Below are 18,221 nucleotides of genomic sequence, written 5' to 3'. Positions count from 1 at the left end.
ATTCAGCATTCATAAAATATTTTTCAATAGATCTAAAATCCTGTTATATAATTTCTGGATGGCGACAGAATTCCACGCAGCAGACTGGCGATGGACCAATTAAAAATTTTAAGCAATCCGAAGAAGAAGAAGAAGAAGAGTTTGGATTTATATCCCCCCTTTCTCAAAGGGGCTGACAATCTCCTTGCCCTTCCCCCCTCACAACAAACACCCTGTGAGGTGGGTGGGGCTAAGAGAGCTCCGAAAAGCTGTGACTAGCCCAAGGTCACCCAGCTGGCGTGTGTGGGAGTGCACAGGTTAATCTTAGTTCCCCAGATAAGCCTCCACAACTCAAGCGGCAGAGCTGGGAATCAAACCCGGTTCCTCCAGATTAGAATGCACCTGCTCTTAGCCACTACACCACTGCTGCAGGGGCGTAACGAGGCAGCCCTGGGCAAACTGTAGCCATGGGCAAAACCTGAGTTGGATGCCCCCCCCCCCCATGGGCGGCCACTCCACCACGACCAAATTTTTTTTGCACCAGGACATTGGTGCCTGCAGGGGATGCATTTTTAGACATATCAGCACCACAATTTCAGCATATCATCAGGAGACTGTCCTTATGCTACTCCCCATGTTTGGTGAGGTTTGGTTCAAGGAGTCCAAAGTTATGGACTCCCAAAGGGACAGGAAATTTTGGTGCCGCTAGCCTAAAAACTGCGCCCCCTGCAGGCCAAAAATGGAAAACCACTAAAATACCCAAAAACGAACCCAGCATTTTGATGCCCCCCACAAGGTGATGCCCTGGGCAGCTGCCCACCTTGTCCAATGGGCATTACGCCAGTGCACTGCTGCTCCCAGTTCAATAAGCGTTCCAGTAATTATGTGCGACTGTCGTGAGGGCTCTTAAAGAAGTCCAGCACCTCCACCTTATAAGTCACACCAAATTGCCCTTCCCCATAAACTTAAAAAAAGAATACTAAGGGAGGAATACAAAATGTGTTGGGGGGGGGAGGGTTTGATCTCCCTGTAATTTTGGCCGACAACCCACAGGTGTTCTGGCACGTGGTGGGACTGTGTCGTAGACAGGCCCTCAGGAACCAAAGATAGTCTGGACACGGTTCTTAGTGGGTTCAGTCACTTAATGAGAACACAGAACCTGGAACGAAGACCAGGCTAGAAACAGTGACCTGCAAATTAAGCGGCAACATTGCTGGCACAAGCTAGCTCAGCTGCAGCCTCTCTTTTATAGCCAGCCTCCCATTCACTAGTGCAATAACCTCTTGCAGCTGGATTACTCTAGTCTGGCTCCTGAAAAGACTCTGCATCTAATCCAGTTGGTCCCACAGCTGCTAACCTAGCACGCAGTCTCCTCCTGCGTTGCTCCTGGCGCTCCGGAGACATGGTGTGTGTGTGTGTGTGTGTGAGAGAGAGAGACAGAGTCCCCTCTGGAGGAACCGGGTTTGATTCCCCGCTCTGCCGCCTGAGCTGTGGAGGCTTATCTGGGGAATTCAGATTAGCCTGTACACTCCCACACACGCCAACTGGGTGACCTTTGGCGAGTCACAGCTTCTCGGAGCTCTCTCAGCCCCACCCACCTCACAGGGTGTTTGTTGTGAGGGGGGAAGGGCAAGGAGATTGTAAGCCCCTTTGAGTCTCCTGTAGGAGAGAAAGGGGGGATATAAATCCAAACTCCTCCTCCTCCTCCTCCTCCTCCTCCTCCTCCTCCTCCTCCTCCTCCTCCTCTTCTTCTTCTTCCTCTTCTTCTTCTTCTTCTTCTTCTTCTTCTTCTTCTTCTTCTTCTTCTTCTTCTTCTTCTTCTTCTTCTTCTTCTTCTTCTAGTATTAAGAGGCTGAAGAGTCTCAGAGCTAAGCTCTTGCTGGGGAATCTCAGAGCTTGGAACTGGATGTGGATCCCAGCCTGCATGCTCTGCCTGAGCCTCTGGTCCTGGTCCTGCAGGGACTAGTGACTGCTCAGGCTCTGTGTTTACAGGCAGTGCCTGGGAATCTGGAACCAAAACTTCCCCTCCTCTCCACCTGAGTCTTCCTCCCGGGGGTCCCCAGCCAGACCAGGCTGAGCCAAAACGGACAGGAAGTGCGTTGGGGTAAGAAATCTTGTCCTGATGCGCTTCCTGTTTGCAGCGCGCTGAGAGAGGCAGCGTGGCAAGGCAAGATTTATTGTCCCGGTGAGCTTCCTCTTGCCTTGCGTGCGCTTCTCATTTCCTGCGAGGAAAGCGAGAGCACTTTGGGGCGAGGGAGGGATGTCATGATATGTAAAAATAAGAAAGGTTCACAAGAGGGTCATTTTCTAGTCAGCAGAGGTTTGCCCAACACAGAGGACGGAGACAGTCAGTCTAGGGACAAGAAATGGCTACAGTTGACCTTTAACATGATTGGTGAGTTCAACTGTGACTCTAGACCAATGAGAGGCTGTTGACGGGGCGGGGGAAAGTATCCTTGTTGTATGTATAAGAACCAATGTATTATATATGCTAAGCTCAGATTGAGTCTATGTTCAGAGTGTTGAGTTCAGTGTGTGTTCACCTTTGTTCTTGCTGAAGAGTTCTGTGTAGTCTTATAGTCTTGTATAGTATAGACTTGTGTAAACTTGCAACTGCTAAAGTAAAACCTTCCTATGGAAAGAACATCTTGAGTGGAGAGTATTCCAAGAGTGGTAGGAGGCTTCAGTGAGTGCAAGAAGACTATAGACCTTCTCATCTTACCAGAGTAGCTCCGCTTTAAACTCTGCTGATAAGGGAAACAGCCTGCGGTGTCTAATTGGCCCACGAGATTCAGGGACAAGAGAATCAAGAGATCAAACTGGGCACCCTGAGCATGCGTTGCTACTTGGAGGACTTGCGCTATCCCTCCCAAAGCGTAATATTGCCAGATACGGAGACACAGTGTCCTGATATTTCCCTAGTAACTTCACTCCTTCCATTTCTCCACCAAAAACCAACCTGCTCTCCCGTTTTGCACAACTGAAGAGCCCTCTCGCCTGCATTGTTCTATACACCATTTTCTTTGTTCTCTCTTGCCTTCCACTTAAAAAACGAAACACAGCTCGTCCCTCGCCGGCCACCATTTGAGGGCTCTTCCATCTCTTCCCCCCTCCTTTCTTTTTTCCTCCATTTCCCCCACCATGGGGGGCTGCAAGCGGGCCCTGTAGGCAGATCTGTCTTTGTACCATCGCTATGAAGCTGTTACTATGGGAACCGGGGCGCTGGATTTCGGCCTCTTATCTTCCACAAAGGCACCGCTCCACCACCAATTACAGCTTTTACGAGAGGGTAACGTTGGGTTAAATAGAGGCGTTCTGTCCAGGAACGATAAATAGAACTGTTGGCTTTCAAAGTTTCCAGAGGGGGAAAGCAAAGGCATGTTTTCTCATCTGCTTCCTGGGTCTGTTTTCCTTTGGCTGAATTGGACCATTGATCTACCAAGCCTGCTATGGCCTAATTGGGAGTAGTTTAGGCAGAGAAAGGACTTTCCCAACACCTGCTGGACGAGATTGCTGAAGTGGAGATGCCAGGAATTGAACCTTATCTCTCCCACACGTGAAGCACATGTTTGGACATGCATGAAGCTGCCTTATACTGATTCAAACCCTTGGCCCATTCGGGTCAGTATTGTCTACTCAGGCTTGCAGAGGCTCCCTGAGGTCTCAGGAAGAGAACTTTCACATCGCTCACTGCCTGATCCTTGTAGGTGGAGATGCCGGGAATCGAACCTCCGTCTGTCTGCGTGCCAAGCTGATGCTCTACCACTGAGCCACAACCCCTCCCCACTATCCTATTGACTTGTTCCTGAACTATTCCTGCTGGGTGACCTTGGGCTAGTCACATTTTATTCAGAACACTCTCAGCCCCACCTGCCTCACAAGGAGTCTGTTGTGGGGAGAGGAAGGGAAAGGCGCTTGTAAGCCAACTTGAGTCTCCTTGCAGGAGAGAAAGGTGGGGTCTAAATCCAAACTCCTGTTGTTGAGCGGCATAATGTAGTCTGCTACCCTTCCCTATATATAAATATATATATAGTCATTGAAGGAATGACTATATATATATAGTCATTGAAGGAATGGCTACCCTACCTGACCTGGCATCCTGTTTGCTCAAGTGTGGCAATAATAATAATAACGATTAATGTGACAACCTTAAAAAACCTTAATATATATATATATTTAAAAAATAACTGTCGTTACAAAAAAACCATTGTCCAATTAGTTGGGAGAACTATTGTGATCTTTTTTTTGTTTAAAAAAAGAGCTGTCAAATCAATTCCAGCCGCCGAGGAACGCTGCAACCCTCTCAAATTAATGAGGAAAAACTCTGCTTTGAGACGCTTCGAGAGGATGGCCAAACTGCCTTTTTTCAAAAACGGCCAGAACGTTTCCAATAGATCTCAGTCAATCTCGGCCATCTCCGGCCTTCTGTTTTCCCTAATGGACCCTCCTACTGCCCATCCTACAGCCAGTGGTGAAAACCAAGGTCTCAAAAGGTCATCCGACGCAATCACTGTGGCTTTGGCAGGCGCGCCGGCTTGGCACGCATCTCTGTGCTTGACATATTGTGCTTTAGCCAAGCTTCACCCTTACAAACCAGGGCACGTCTCTCCCCTCCGCCCACCCGTTGCCTGCTAACCCTGGCGTTCTCAAAGGTTTCTTGCTCGCTTGTCACCCAGTTCGTTTCAAGTGGACGGAGGACTCCCCCTCCTCGGTCTGGCTCCTTCCCCTGAAGAGGACAGATGATCTCATTTGTCCCCCACCACCCATTTATGCTAAAATAGCCTTTGCTTTCTTTTATTCCCCGCCTCCTGAACAACGATACTTCAGCATTGGCTGCTGTGCGAAAGTTACGATCGAGGGAGGAAAACTTTTGAATATAGGTAGCCGGGCTTTGTCACTCAGTTCAGAATTCATTATCAAAAACTTTTGTTGGTGTCTATCCCCTCAGAGTTCCCGCTGTAAACCCACCCCCCTGTTCCCCATGGAATGTGAGAACAACACAACGGAAAGAAAGATGTTTCGGTTCTGAGCCTCTCAAGGCCAGTGCAGTGATAGGATTCAGCCATCTGCCGCCTCCCCCTGCTGGGATGGCATCAGGGTCGCTTCTAGATTAGCCACAATTGCTAGCATCAAAGGAAAGGGAAAGAACAGAGAAAGATCCATTATCATATCTGTAGATGAAGACAGTTTCCTCCTCCCCATCGCACCACAAGGTGCGAGTCCTTGTACCTCAGCCCCATCCATCGATATCAGGAGGAGCACATCCTGACATTAACAGCCTTGCTGAAGCTTAGAAACTGAGGGGCGTGGCTTCCTTGTTTGACTCAGCCCTTCTCATGTCGAGTCTTCAACTTCTCCTAGTCTGATTCACTTTTCCAGTGAGCCTTTCCATGATCATTTCAGAGAGTCAGTCTGCAGTAGAGCAGCTAGAATTGAGTCCAGTAGCACTTTCAGATATTTGGGGTATAAGATTTTGAGAATTGTGACTCAGTGGAGTATCTAGGTAACTGATGCCCTGGGCAAAACCTGGGTTTGATGCGCCCCCCCCCCCACCATGGGCGGAGGTAGCCCTGCCCACCCGGCTGGGGGTTGCTCTGCCCTCCGGGGATTGGGTTGCTCTGGGTTCAGGGGGTGGTGGATCGTCCTCCACAATGGCGGGGGTCCTCCACGATGGTGGAAAACTCCTTGCTCATCCCTCCTTGCTTGTGGGCCACCATAGAGAGTGGGTGGGGCTAGAAATCAGGCCGCCCCACGTGACTTTAAATTCCTGCTCCTTGGGCAGCTGCCCAGTTTGCCCAATGAGCGGTATGCCACTGTCGTGACTCCCTTGTATCTGGCAAAAGGAGCTCTGACACTCGAAAGCTTATTCCCTGAAAATCTCATTGATCACTAAGATTCTACTTGACTCAAATCTAGCTCTCCTCGCATGACCAAAGTTCGATAATGAAAGGCAGGATAAAAATGCAAGATTGCCTTTCGTGGGTAGCTGTGGGATAGCTTAGGGTCACTGGCAGCCAGTGTTATAAAACCCGAACGTCCACAGCTCAGCTTGAGGGTTTTAGATCAACCCTGCCAATTTCAGCTTATTAATTAATGCAAACGAGCATGCCGTAGTCATAATAGGCTTGTAAAATCGAGCCCTGCAGGTGCCGCCGCACTATGCAGAATGGCCACTAGGTGACAGCAGAGGGACACCGACTCATCCCTTTGTTTCTGCTACATCACCCAATCTGGTATATCGGATAGAAAATTCACCCAAGGATCGAAAAGATAAAATTGTTTCATTTTAGTAATAAGCATCCACCCAAGTTAAGAACCTGCATGCGAAGATTCATGGGTGACATTTGACTTCACAGGGTACCCAAAAGTGCTTTGACGTGTCCAGATGTGCCAGGGCGTTTCAGCAGCAAACAGAAAGTGGAATAAATTTAAAAAGGTGCAACCTGGTCTCCTATACATATAGTTCTCCGGCCAAAGAATTCCCACCTCTCTTTCCGACGTTGCTTCAGGTCAATTTTTGTGGCTGTGACTTTATCCGGTGCCTCTCGTTTTAAGAAATGAAGTACCAGACTGAAGAAAACGTTTAGCTCCGGGGAATTAGGGAAAAGAGTCCTTAACAGCCTTGTAGACCGAGATATCTTAATTAAATTCGTAGTGAATTCGCAAGGTGATGGAGATGCTCTGATCCACCTGGCAAGGCTTTAACCTGCCGTTTCCACCTCATTTATTTCCATTAATGGTATTTTTAATAGATGCCTTTTTCTCATTCCAGCCGTGTGCCGGGTCTGCGGCAGGCAAAATCTGCCCGCGAATGGGGCAGCATCTAGGGTGAGCTACACCTGTGAGAAGGACGTCTTATAAAGTACAGTGAGGACTTAATCTATGGGGAAGTTTCTCCTGATACCCCAGTCCCCATACATGCCATAAAAAAGTTCCCCGGCTATATTTTTTATCTGCCAGTAATTATGGATAGCTAGAGAAGACTTTTGCCAACCTCTTGTTCTCTCTCTCTTTTTAAAATAACCATTTCCTAAGCTTGTCTGGGCATGACAATGAGGTGGCAGGAAAAACCTCCTTTGCTTAATTTAGCCAGGAAGGACTTAGAATGCCCTTCTTGTCAGTCTGGGAACCACGACGATTTGCTGGGGGCAGCAATAAAATAGTCCAGGTCAATTGAAGTGGAACCATGACTCACTAGCCGAGTCCCGGTTTTGCATGCAGAAAATCCCAGCATTGATCATTGGCACTCTCCAATTAACGAAGGAGAGGAGTTGGGATTTATACCCTACTTTTCTCAACTGTAAGGTGTCTTACAGTGTGGTGTGGTGGTTCAGAGCAGGTGGATTCTAATCTGGAGAACTGGGTTTGGTTCCCCCACTCCTCCACCTGAGTGGTGGAGGCTTATCTGGTGAACCAGAGGTGTTTCCATACTCCTACATTCCTGCTGGGTGACCTTGGGCTAGGCACAGTTCTCTCAGAACTCTCTCAGCCCCACCTACCTCACAAGGTGTGTGTTGTGGGGGGGAGGAAGGGAAAGGAGCTTGTAGGCCACCTTGAGTCTTCTTACAGGAGAGAAAGGTGGGGTAAAAATCCAAACTCCTCCTCCTCCTCCTCCTCTTCCTCCTCCTCCTCCTCTTCCTCTTCCTCTTCCTCTTCCTCCTCTTCCTCCTCCTCCTCCTCCTCCTCCTCCTCCTCCTCCTCCTCCTTCTTCTTCTTCTTCTTCTTCTTCTTCTTCTTCTTCTTCTTCTTCAATGGCTGACAACCTCCTCCCCTTTCCCTCCCCACGACAGGCACCTTGTGAGGCATGTGGGGCTGAGAGAGTCTTGAGAGAACGGTGGCTCAAGGTCACCAAGCAGCCTTCGAGTGGAGGAAAGGGAAAATAAACCTGGTTCACCAGATTAGAGTCCAGCACTCTTCACTGTTAAGCCATGCTGGCATTGGGAAGCAGACAATATGAAAGAACAGCTTCTGCCAGTCACAATAGGAAAAACTGGACACACCAATGACTGAGTCAGTAAAAAGGCAGCTTTCTTTCAGCTGGATCTATCAAGATTGTGGCTATCGAAATTTCCCTGAACAACAGAACAACCACATCTAGGTGTAGCCGGAAACAAGCTCCAGCTTTCCTTGAGAGGATCTAGCTCTCTCTGGACTTTTCCCACCGCCCCCCCCCGTCTCCTACCCTACGGCCTCTTTCCACATGAAAGTTGCTCCTCCTCTATAGCCCTGATCTTTCAGATCTTTTTCCGACTATGACCCTTTCTCCCCCTGCAGGCTGCAGATCTGTGTTTCCTAAAATGTTTTCTTCAAGCTGATTTTTGTCCCTGGATCTCAGTTTACTTGCTGGCCAGCTTGTGGGGCCACTACCATGGCTGGGGATCACTGTGGCCTATAGGAAGCCTCCTGTTTGTCTACAACTCTTCAGGTCAAAATAGAGGTTATGTTTATTTTACTATTTATTTATTTTGTTTACATACATCTCTATCCTGCTCTACATCCAAAAGTCTCAGGGTGGGCAGGTTATATATGGGATCTCTCCCTCCCTCCCTCCCTCCACCCACCCACCCACCCATCCATCCATCTCTCTTCCTCTCTCCCTCTCTCCCTCCCTCTCCCTCCCCCGCTCTCTCTGTCTCTTCCTCTTCCTCTCCCTCTCCCTCCCCCCCCCCCTCTCTCTCTCTCTCTCTCTCTCTCTCTCTCTCTCTCTCTCTCTCTATCTATCTATCTATCTATCTATCTATCTATCTATCTATCTATCTATCTATCTATCTATCTATCTATCTATCTATCTATCTATCTATCTATCTATCTATCTATCTATCTATCTATCTATCTATCTATCTATCTTCTCCCATATACATATATCCCATACCCCTTTCTATTCCAAACCTATTTTCCAACCTATTTATATCTTAGGAACTCTATGTGTGTGTGTGTTTATTGCATTGAATCAAATGTGAACCTCTTATCCCCACAATAAAGATCGTCAAATTTGCATTATATTCCTCTCCGTGGATTTTCTTCCAAGAGCTGATCTTCCTATTGGTATTGCTATTAAAGATTCCCTACCCAGATTAAAGATTCCCTACCCAGCCTCTTGCAATATTAGTAAGCAGCCTGCTCTGAGCTAATTTTCCCCAATTATTGAGAGACTGCATCACCATCCTGGGTAGCACCAGTGGTTTAGAGTGGAGCTGGTTGGCCATAGCCAACAATATTGGGAAAGATAAAGAAACCCTTTATGGCTACGCTGGTGAGAGCAGGTGGCCAGAGGCAGTGGGATGTTTGTGGCGATGTTTGAACTCTACACTTGGACATCTTGGTGAGTTTATCAGAGAGGAAGACAGTGGACAATCACCCCCAAGCTGGTTACGTACACCCCCTGCTGCAGGGGTTCCTGGGCCCAGTGAACTCAAATGTATACTCTCTCTCAACCTGTGAGGATAGGATGGAGAAGGGGAGAAAAATCTTGAAGACACTTAGAGCATCATTAAGAACATAAGAACGAGCCTGCTGGATCAGACCAGAGTCCATCTAGTCCAGCACTCTGCTACTCGCAGTGGCCCACCAGGTGCCTTTGGGAGCTCATGTACAGGATGTGAAAGCAATGGCCTTCTGCTGCTGCTGCTCCCGAGCACCTGGTCTGCTAAGGCATTTGCAATCTGAGATCAAGGAGGATCAAGATTGGGAGCCAGAGATCGACTTCTCCTCCCTAAATCTGTCCAAGCCCTTTTTAAAGCTATCCAGGTGAGTGGCCATCACCACCTCCTGTGGCAGCATATTCCAAACACCAATCACACGTTGTGTGAAGAAATGTTTCCTTTTTTTAAGTCCTAATTCTTCCCCCCAGCATTTTCAATGAATGCCCCCTGGTTCTAGTATTGAATATAATTGGAGTATAAATGGTATCATTATAAATGGTATCATTGGAGTATAAATATCTAAATAAAGAATTTTCGTTGATATATGTGTTCTGTGAGTGACAGAAGGGCAGACTGTATCCAATAGTCCACCTCAAGAGCAATTTCCAGCTCGGGTGAAATATTCTCCTGGGTTCCACTGACAAGTGGAAGTGGTGTCCCCCAAGGATCCGTATTGGGACCAGTGCTCTTTAACCTATTCATAAATGACCTGGAAGTAGGGGTGGGTAGCGTGGTGGCCAAGTTTGCAGATGATACCAAATTATGTAGGGTGGTGAGAACCACAAAGGATTGCGAGGAGCTCCAAGCGGACCTTGATAAATTAGGTGAGTGGGCTAAGAAATGGCAAATGCAGTTCAATGTAGCAAAATGCAAAGTGATGCACATAGGGGCAAAAAATCCAAACTTCACATACATGCTACAGGGGTCAGTGCTATCAGTCACAGACCAGGAAAGGGATTTGGGCGTCTTAGTTGATAGTTCCATGGGAATGTCAACTCAATGTATGGCAGCTGTGAAAAAGGCAAACTCTATGCTGGGGATAATTATAATTGAGAATAAAACTGCAAAGATTGTCATGCCCTTATATAAAGCAGTGGTGCGACCGCACTTGGAGTACTGTGTTCAGTTCTGGTTGCCACATCTCAAAAAGGATATTGAAGAGATAGAAAAAGTGCAGAGAAGGGCGACGAGGATGATTGAGGGACTGCAGCACCTTCCTTATGAGGAAAGGCGGCAGCGTTTGGGACTCTTTAGTTTGGAGAGGAGACGTCTGAGGGGGGATATGATTGAAGTCTATAGAATTATGCATGGGGTAGAAAATGTTGACAGAGAGAAATTTATGTCTATGTATCGCAATACTAGAACCAGGGGGCATTCATTGAAAATGCTGGGGGGAAGAATTAGAACTAATAAAAGGAAACACTTCTTCACGCAACGTGTGATTGGTGTTTGGAATATGCTGCCACAGGAGGTGGTGATGGCCACTAACCTGGATAGCTTTAAAAGGGGCTTGGACAGATTTATGGAGGAGAAGTCGATTTATGGCTACCAATCTTGATCCTCTTTGATCTGAGATTGCAAATGCCTTAACAGTCCAGGTGCTCGGGAGCAACAGCCACAGAAGGCCATTGCTTTCACATCCTACATGTGAACTCCCAAAGGCACCTGGTGGGCCACTGCGAGTAGCAGAGAGCTGGACTAGATGGACTCTGGTCTGATCCAGCTGGCTTGTTCTTATGTTCTTAAGTGAAATCCACCAGCCCTGTTTTACTGAAGAATTTGAGCTTTGAAGGAGTTCTGCTCAGAAGAACGAAGCTGTAATTTGGCATAAAAACAAAGATGGAGACCCATCACATCCGGCTTGACGTGCAACGAACGTGGTCGTGTCCCAAGAATCTGCCGGGGAAAGTTACTCCTTAATTGTTTATGGCTGAATTTCCACATGGCACACGACGCGGCGATTTCCCTACATGAGCGAGTATGGGTTCAACGAGGTCGTGGTTCTCGGTATTAAAATACCGGGAGAACTTCTCCATTTTGGAGAAAGGTGAGGAGAAGGCCCGGCTTGGATGTGATAATCACCAGGTTCAGTGACAGCTCTATTTATCACACGGCCAAAGAGGCTGCCTCGTTCTTTTTCTTTTTCTCCCCGCTTTCCGTCAGAAGCGCAATCCCTTTTTCATCGCTCTCGTTACCTTCTCACAATGAAACATCCCTTCCCTCGGAAGAAAAAAAGGCGGTTTGAGGAGGCACACTTTCTTCCCAGCCTCGGCCTACCCTTCGCTTGGCGGACAGGGTTGGTAAATAATTGAACAAGCTCTGTACGCTTTGCGAGGGGCCTGGGGGGAATCGGGCCTGCTTGGTCTCCCGGCAGCAAATATTTAGCAAGATTATCGGTTCGAGGAAAAGGAGGAGAAAGGATCCTTGTTGGGAGAAAGCGACGGCAACTGTCTGTGCTGATCTCGCAAGCCGTTCGTTCGCCTTGGCAGCGTTCCCTGCCCTTTTCTTCCAGTCGGTTGTCTTCTAAAGGGGCTCATAATTACCAAACGAATGCATGGAAAAGGTTTAATTAGATACGGTTAATGCCGTTTAATGGCTTTTTCTTTTCTCTCTCCCCCCCCCTCCCCTTCCCGGACTGTTTTCACAAGCTCGTAGGTTTTTTCATTTGAGACTGATAAACACAGTGGCTGCATTGGCATGCGGAGAAAAGCACTGCGCGGCTCCCCCCTCCCCCAGCCAAATATCTACACCCAGAAGAAATGATGCCAATTAAGGAGATTTACATATGCCTGCTTTGCATAATTTAGGCTGCTTTGAAAATTAAGGATGTTGACAGTTTCGCAAAGGGGGGGATGCGCTTGTTGACACGGTTCCAAAGCGTGGCGTTCTCGGGGAGTTGAAAGGAGTGGGGTTAGATCTGGGGCGACCCGTTCGTGCCTGTGGGACTTTTCCCCCTTCTTGATGACGCCGAGCGGTAATCCTGCCTGTATGCGAACGGGCTTTCCAGAGTCAGCATGACCCTGTTGGCCTTCAAGTTAATTACGCGTAATTATGGACTCTACTGCTACAAGATGTACTGAGGCCCATTAGTTCAGATATCTTTCTAAGAGGGACAGATTCACAAAGGGTAGGTCTCGCGGTTATAATACAAAGGTGTTTTGAAGTTGTGTACAGCTGCGTACAAGTTATGGTGAGGGGCGGGAGGCCCCGCAGGGGGAGCGGAGAGTGGTTGCTTGGAGGTGTCTCATTGGCCACTGCAAGAAACAAAATTCTGGGCTTTTCAAACCTTTAGTCTGATGCAGTAGGATTGCCCCAGAGCCAGTGTGGTGTAATGGTTAAGAGCAGGTGGATTCTAATCTGGAGAACCGGGTTTGATTCCCCGCTCTGCCACTTGAGCTGTAAAGGCTTATCTGGTGAACCAGATTAGCTTGTGCACTCAAACACATGGCCAGCTGGGTGACCTTGAGCTAGTCACAGCTTTTCGGAGCTCTCTCAGCCCCACCCATCTCACAGGGTGTTTGTTGTGCGGGGGGGGGGGGGGGGGAAAGGAGATTGTAAACCCCTTTGAGTCTCCTTACAGGAGAGAAAGGGGGGAATATAAATCCAAACTCCTCCTCCTCCTCCTCCTCCTCCTCCTCTTCTTCTTCTTCTTCTTCTCCTCCTCCTCCTCCTCCTGCTCCTCCTGCTCCTCCTCCTCCTCCTCTTCCTGCTCCTCCTCCTGCTCCTCCTCCTCCTTCAAACCCCTCCAGAAAACCCACAACTTCTATTTGATTTTAGCTGTTTTAAAATGTGATTTTATCATGTATGTTTACATTGTTAGCTCTCTTGGGGACCCTTGTCCGGGCAGAAAGGTGGGAAACAAATTTTGTAAATAAATAAATAAAACAAAAATGAAGAGTGGAGGGGAGAGGAAACCCTTCACACTGGAAGCTAAGGGATAGTCAGACTACTGGCCCTTCTAGCGCCATAGCGGTTGCTCTACCTGGCCGCAAATCTCCAGTATCCCATTCCAACATTTACCTATCTTGTTTCTTTTTTTCTCTGCTCTACCTCCCAACTTGGAGAAGTGAACGTGGCTCTCCTTTTCTCTGCCCTCAGAACAACCCTCTGAAATGGGGTAGGCCGAGAAAAGGGCCTTTCTGTACAAATCACCGAAAACATTTGGAAAACGTTTTCAATCCACACCGCCCTCCCCCCTTACCATGACATATTTTGGCATTCACCCCTTGAAATGAGTCCGGGCCGCCATTACGTGATTCCCCCCCCCCTTTTTGAGTTCTGTGTGGAATCAATTTCTCAAAGCTTCTTGCCGCAATTCTCAATTCCTCATAAACGCAAAGCATCAAAGATTAGCTCCCCCCAAATGAAAAAACAAACAGAAATGACTGACATAAATCAGCGAGAGAGAACAGAGCGAGCTCAGAAAAGGGCACTGAGAAGGAAGTTCAGGGAAGCAGAGCAGTGTGGGAAATATAAATCGGCTGCACAAGCAACTGAAGGCATTTTCAAAACTTTTCAGCCAGACATTGGTTTTTAAAAGGGATTTCATTTAAAACGTTCTGAGGCGGCAAATAAAATGTTTGGGGGTAAAACAATGCGGAACTCTACGGAGGAAATGTTTTATTTCCTGGCTTGAAATGTTTTAAAAGATTTGAGGAGAAAGGGCCACGGAGCGGCTGGCCCAACGTCACCCAGTAACCCTTCAGGCAGAGTGGGGGTTTCAACCTGTATCTCCTTCAGCCTCAACCTACCCAACCTACCCTCAACCTGCCTCTCTCACGGGACTCTTGCTAGCCGAGGTCGATTCCACACTTGGGTTATCGACCTAAGTTCAAGCTGCGTTCGACCTAAGTGCTCCGCACAACCACTGGGATCGACGTGGTTTTGTACCAGCTTTGTCCCGTGTAACGGTCAAATTTCCGACTCCAGTTGGGAACTACTACTTTTTCAGGGAACCCCGCTCGAACTCAGCTCGATTCCAGTAAAGTGCGGAATCTCTGGTGCCAGGAGTCCCCCATTCAGCCAATCACAGCTGAGTGTTTCGGGCATGCGTACAGCTGGCCAATCAAAAACTGCCACCTTCGTCCCTCCATTCCTGTGGCAATTTTTTTTATAACGTGTGTGGGGATAGACGGAACATGGCCGTAGAACAGTAGCCAATCGGAACGGAGTGGCGAAGAGGCACAGGATGATCCCGCCCTCCGAGCTGGGATCAAGCTGGTTGCAGTGGGGAACAACAATGGCTTCGACCTAGGTCAGTACCCTTCTCAGGGAACTGGGTTGAACCTATTTTACTCGTGTGCGGAATCGCCCCGAGTGATCCTTTCAAAATGGAGGTGCTGGGGGGTCGAACCGGGGGCTTGCTTGCTGTGAGCTACAGGCCCTGCCTTGAGGGGACTGTAGTTTCCTTGAGGCAGGGATTCGCTCCTCCGAGAACAGGGAGAAACCGCCCATGATTGAAAAATAATAATCTTCTGCTTCATCAGCGCACTCTTGATCAATTCCTTTTTTCTTTTGGTGGCTTCAAGGCTGCTGGCTCCAGCTAATTCTATTTCCTCCTTCACGTTGCCCTGGAGTTAAGCAAAGATGCCCGACTCTCCCTCCCTCCCCTTTCCCCTCCTATAATTGAAAATAGTAAGTCAAAAAAAAGGGGGGAAGGGGGAGAGAAGCCCTCAAGACGTCAGCTGTGAATTGAGAACGGGAGGAGGCACAGAATGACAGGTTGATTTCCGAGCCACTGCAAAGTCACCTCTCCCCGCCCCGCCCCCCCCTCCAGATACTGATTCATTTGGGACCGGGGAAACTGATTTATATGGGGATATTAAATAACTCCGCTTCTGGAAGAGGCCAGGTGTGGGGCACAGGCAGCGGAGAAGGGATTAATGGATAGGCCAGATTTTCCCATTCACCCCGTCCATCGCGTCAGCGGAAAAGATCCTCTACGCTCCCTCCAACAACCCAAATGGAAGGCAGAAGAGACGGGAGGAGCTGTTCACTGATTTTCGGATGGTGCTTCTGTGAGCAGAGTTTGCGCTGGATTGGCTGTGGAGGCTGGGATGCCAGCCTCCAGGAGGGACCTGGGGAATTTTCATTATTACCTAGCTCATCTCCAGACTACAGAGATCAGTTCCACTAGAGAAAGTGGATGCTTTGAAGAAGAGGAGGAGTTTGGATTTATATCTCCCCTTTCTCTCTCAGTGAGCAGCGGTTGCCTAGTGGTTAAGAGCAGGTGCATTCTAATCTGGAGGAACCGGGTTTGATTCCCCGCTCTGCTCCTTGAGCTGTGGAGGGTTATCTGGGGAATTCAGATTAGCCTGTATACTCCCACACATGCCAGCTGGGTGACCTTGGGCTAGTCACAGTTCTTCTGAGCTCTCTCAGCCCCACTTACCTCACAGGGTGTTTGTTGTGGGGCAAGGGAAAGGGCAAGGAGATTATAAGCCCCTTTGACTCTCCTACAGGAGAGAAAGGGGGATATAAATCCAAAGTTGTTGTTGTTGTTGTTGTCGTCGTCCTCGTTCTTCTTCTTCTTCTTCTTCTTCTTCTTCTTCTTCTTCTTCTTCTTCTTCTTCTTCTTCTTCTTCTTCTTCTTCTTCTTCTTCTTCTTCTTCTTCTTGTTACAAACATACAACAGCAAAACCCGGGGAAAGTCCAATAACAGTTCGGGGAGGGGTGGGGGATACTAAACGAAACAACAAAGTCTTCACCAGTCTGTTGGCAACCCCTGGAAACCTTTGTGGGTAGGGTATAGTGAGTCACAGAGATCTGGGAAATTCCTAGAATGTTGCTGCAATTCTGCCCTCAGGTGGATAATGCTGGGGCTACAGCGTCGTGTAGAGCATGTCGATTCTAATCTGAAGAACCCGGTTTGATTCCCCACTCCTCCACCGGAGTGGAAGGTTTATCTAGTGAACCAGATGTTTCCACACTCCTACATTCCTGCTGGGTAACATTGGGCCAGTCACAGCTCTTTGAACCTCTCTCAGCCCCACCTACCTCACAAGGTGCCTGTTGTGGGGAGAGGAAGGGAAAAGAGCCTGTAAGCCACCTTGAGTCTCCTTACAGAGAGAAAGAAGGTGGGGTATTAATCCAAACTCTTCTTCTTCACCCTCATTTTACTCCTGTTGCTCCATCAGGCAGTGTTGGGAGTCTGGAGTTTGGGAGCAGGGGTCTTTCCACCCTAACGGGTTGCTAACCTCCAGGGGGCAGCTGGAGTTCTTCCGCTATTGCAGCTGAACAGCAACAGAGAGCCGTTTGCCCGGAGAAAATGTCTGCTTTGGATGGTGGACTCGAAAGCATTCTACCCCATTGGAGTCCCTCCTGCCCCAAGCCCCGCCTTCCTCAGGCTCCACCCTCCCAAATATCCCAACCTGGAGCTGTAACCCTTTCCATCCTGTTAGGAGTCCATCTTCTTCCAATGCAGAAGGTCCCTGGCTCAATCTCCAGTTGAAAAGATCCAGAAAGAGGTGGCGTGAAAGACCTCCACCTGAAACCCTAAAGGGCTGAGGGCAGCCATGATTGACAGCACCAAACTTGATGGACAGCTGGGCTATCTCAGTTGAAGGCAGTTTCACGTGTTTCCTATGACAAGTCAATGTGACCATGTCGGAACAGTCTTCCTGGATCAGATTAGCAGTAGAGATCTAGACCGGCATCCATTTGCCTTCAGTTGCTGGCCAGATCCTGTGGAAGGCCTACAACAGTGGTGGTGAACCTTTGGCACTCCAGATGTTATGGACTACAATTCCCATCAGCCCCTTCCAGCATGGCCAATTGGTCATGCTGGCAGGGGCTGATGGGAATTGTAGTCCATAACATCTGGAGTGCCAAAGGTTCACCACCACGGGCCTACAAGAAGGGCCTAGATACCAAGACCTTGCTCTTGCATTGCCTTCCAGCAAAAGGCACTCACGGGTATACTGCTTCTGAACATGGAAGTCCTGTTCAGCCACCATGGACATATTTCCTTCACAGCTGAATGGGAGGTGGAAGTCTCTTCTTGAAATATCAGGTTTTCAGCTTGTGGTTCTCTTGGTGCTAGCCTTTGTCCAGAATTCCCACCTGCTGCCAGTGGCCCGAAGTACATCTTCTCGGTTTTGGTCCTAGCTAGGAACACGAGAAAGCACTTAATTGCCCTTCCATCCTCCCATTATGCATGTAGAAAGCAATGGCATCGTTTCCGAATTGTTTCTTTATACCTTCCCTCTGCTCTTGCCCCCTCCTGCCCCTGTGAGATTTCAATAAAATACATTATATTACAATTGTGTCTGGGTTTAATTTTATTTACGCAGCTGGGAGTGCATGCGTGTTGCTTCTGCTCACTTAGCCGGCGCTTAGAATTACAGATCTTTCTTTTGTGCCTTCTTGTCAGCAGATATACATCGAAGATCCAACCAAAATGTGTGTGTGTGTGTGTGTGTGTGTGTGTGTGTGTGAGAGAGAGAGAGAGAGAGAGAGAGAGAGAGAGAGAGAGAGAGAGAGAGAGAGAGAGATGCATTTCTTTCACATCCTTGTCTGATTATTAATGGTCACTCTAATATGGGAAAGCCTGATGGAAAACATTTTAATAAAGTGTTCCATCTTTCCTGCCTCATGGTGATACTCAACACCCACACCACCCTCTAGTGGCAGGGAAGGATCACTGCAGGGGGGAGGATTCGGACACACCGCCGTAGATTGAGGTGCAAAAATGCCGTATTTCTTCATGTTACGGATTCATTTATATTTTTGTCACCAGTTTCCTGTTCCCCAGTTTTCGCTGCTGGCTTTGCAGAGATGTTTGATGCATGGCTCTTATATGCAATTTGGAGGGCATGTCGT

Source organism: Sphaerodactylus townsendi, linkage group LG01, assembly GCF_021028975.2.
Source record: "Sphaerodactylus townsendi isolate TG3544 linkage group LG01, MPM_Stown_v2.3, whole genome shotgun sequence".
Lineage (NCBI taxonomy): Eukaryota > Metazoa > Chordata > Lepidosauria > Squamata > Sphaerodactylidae > Sphaerodactylus > Sphaerodactylus townsendi.
This window is presented reverse-complemented; position numbering follows the sequence as displayed.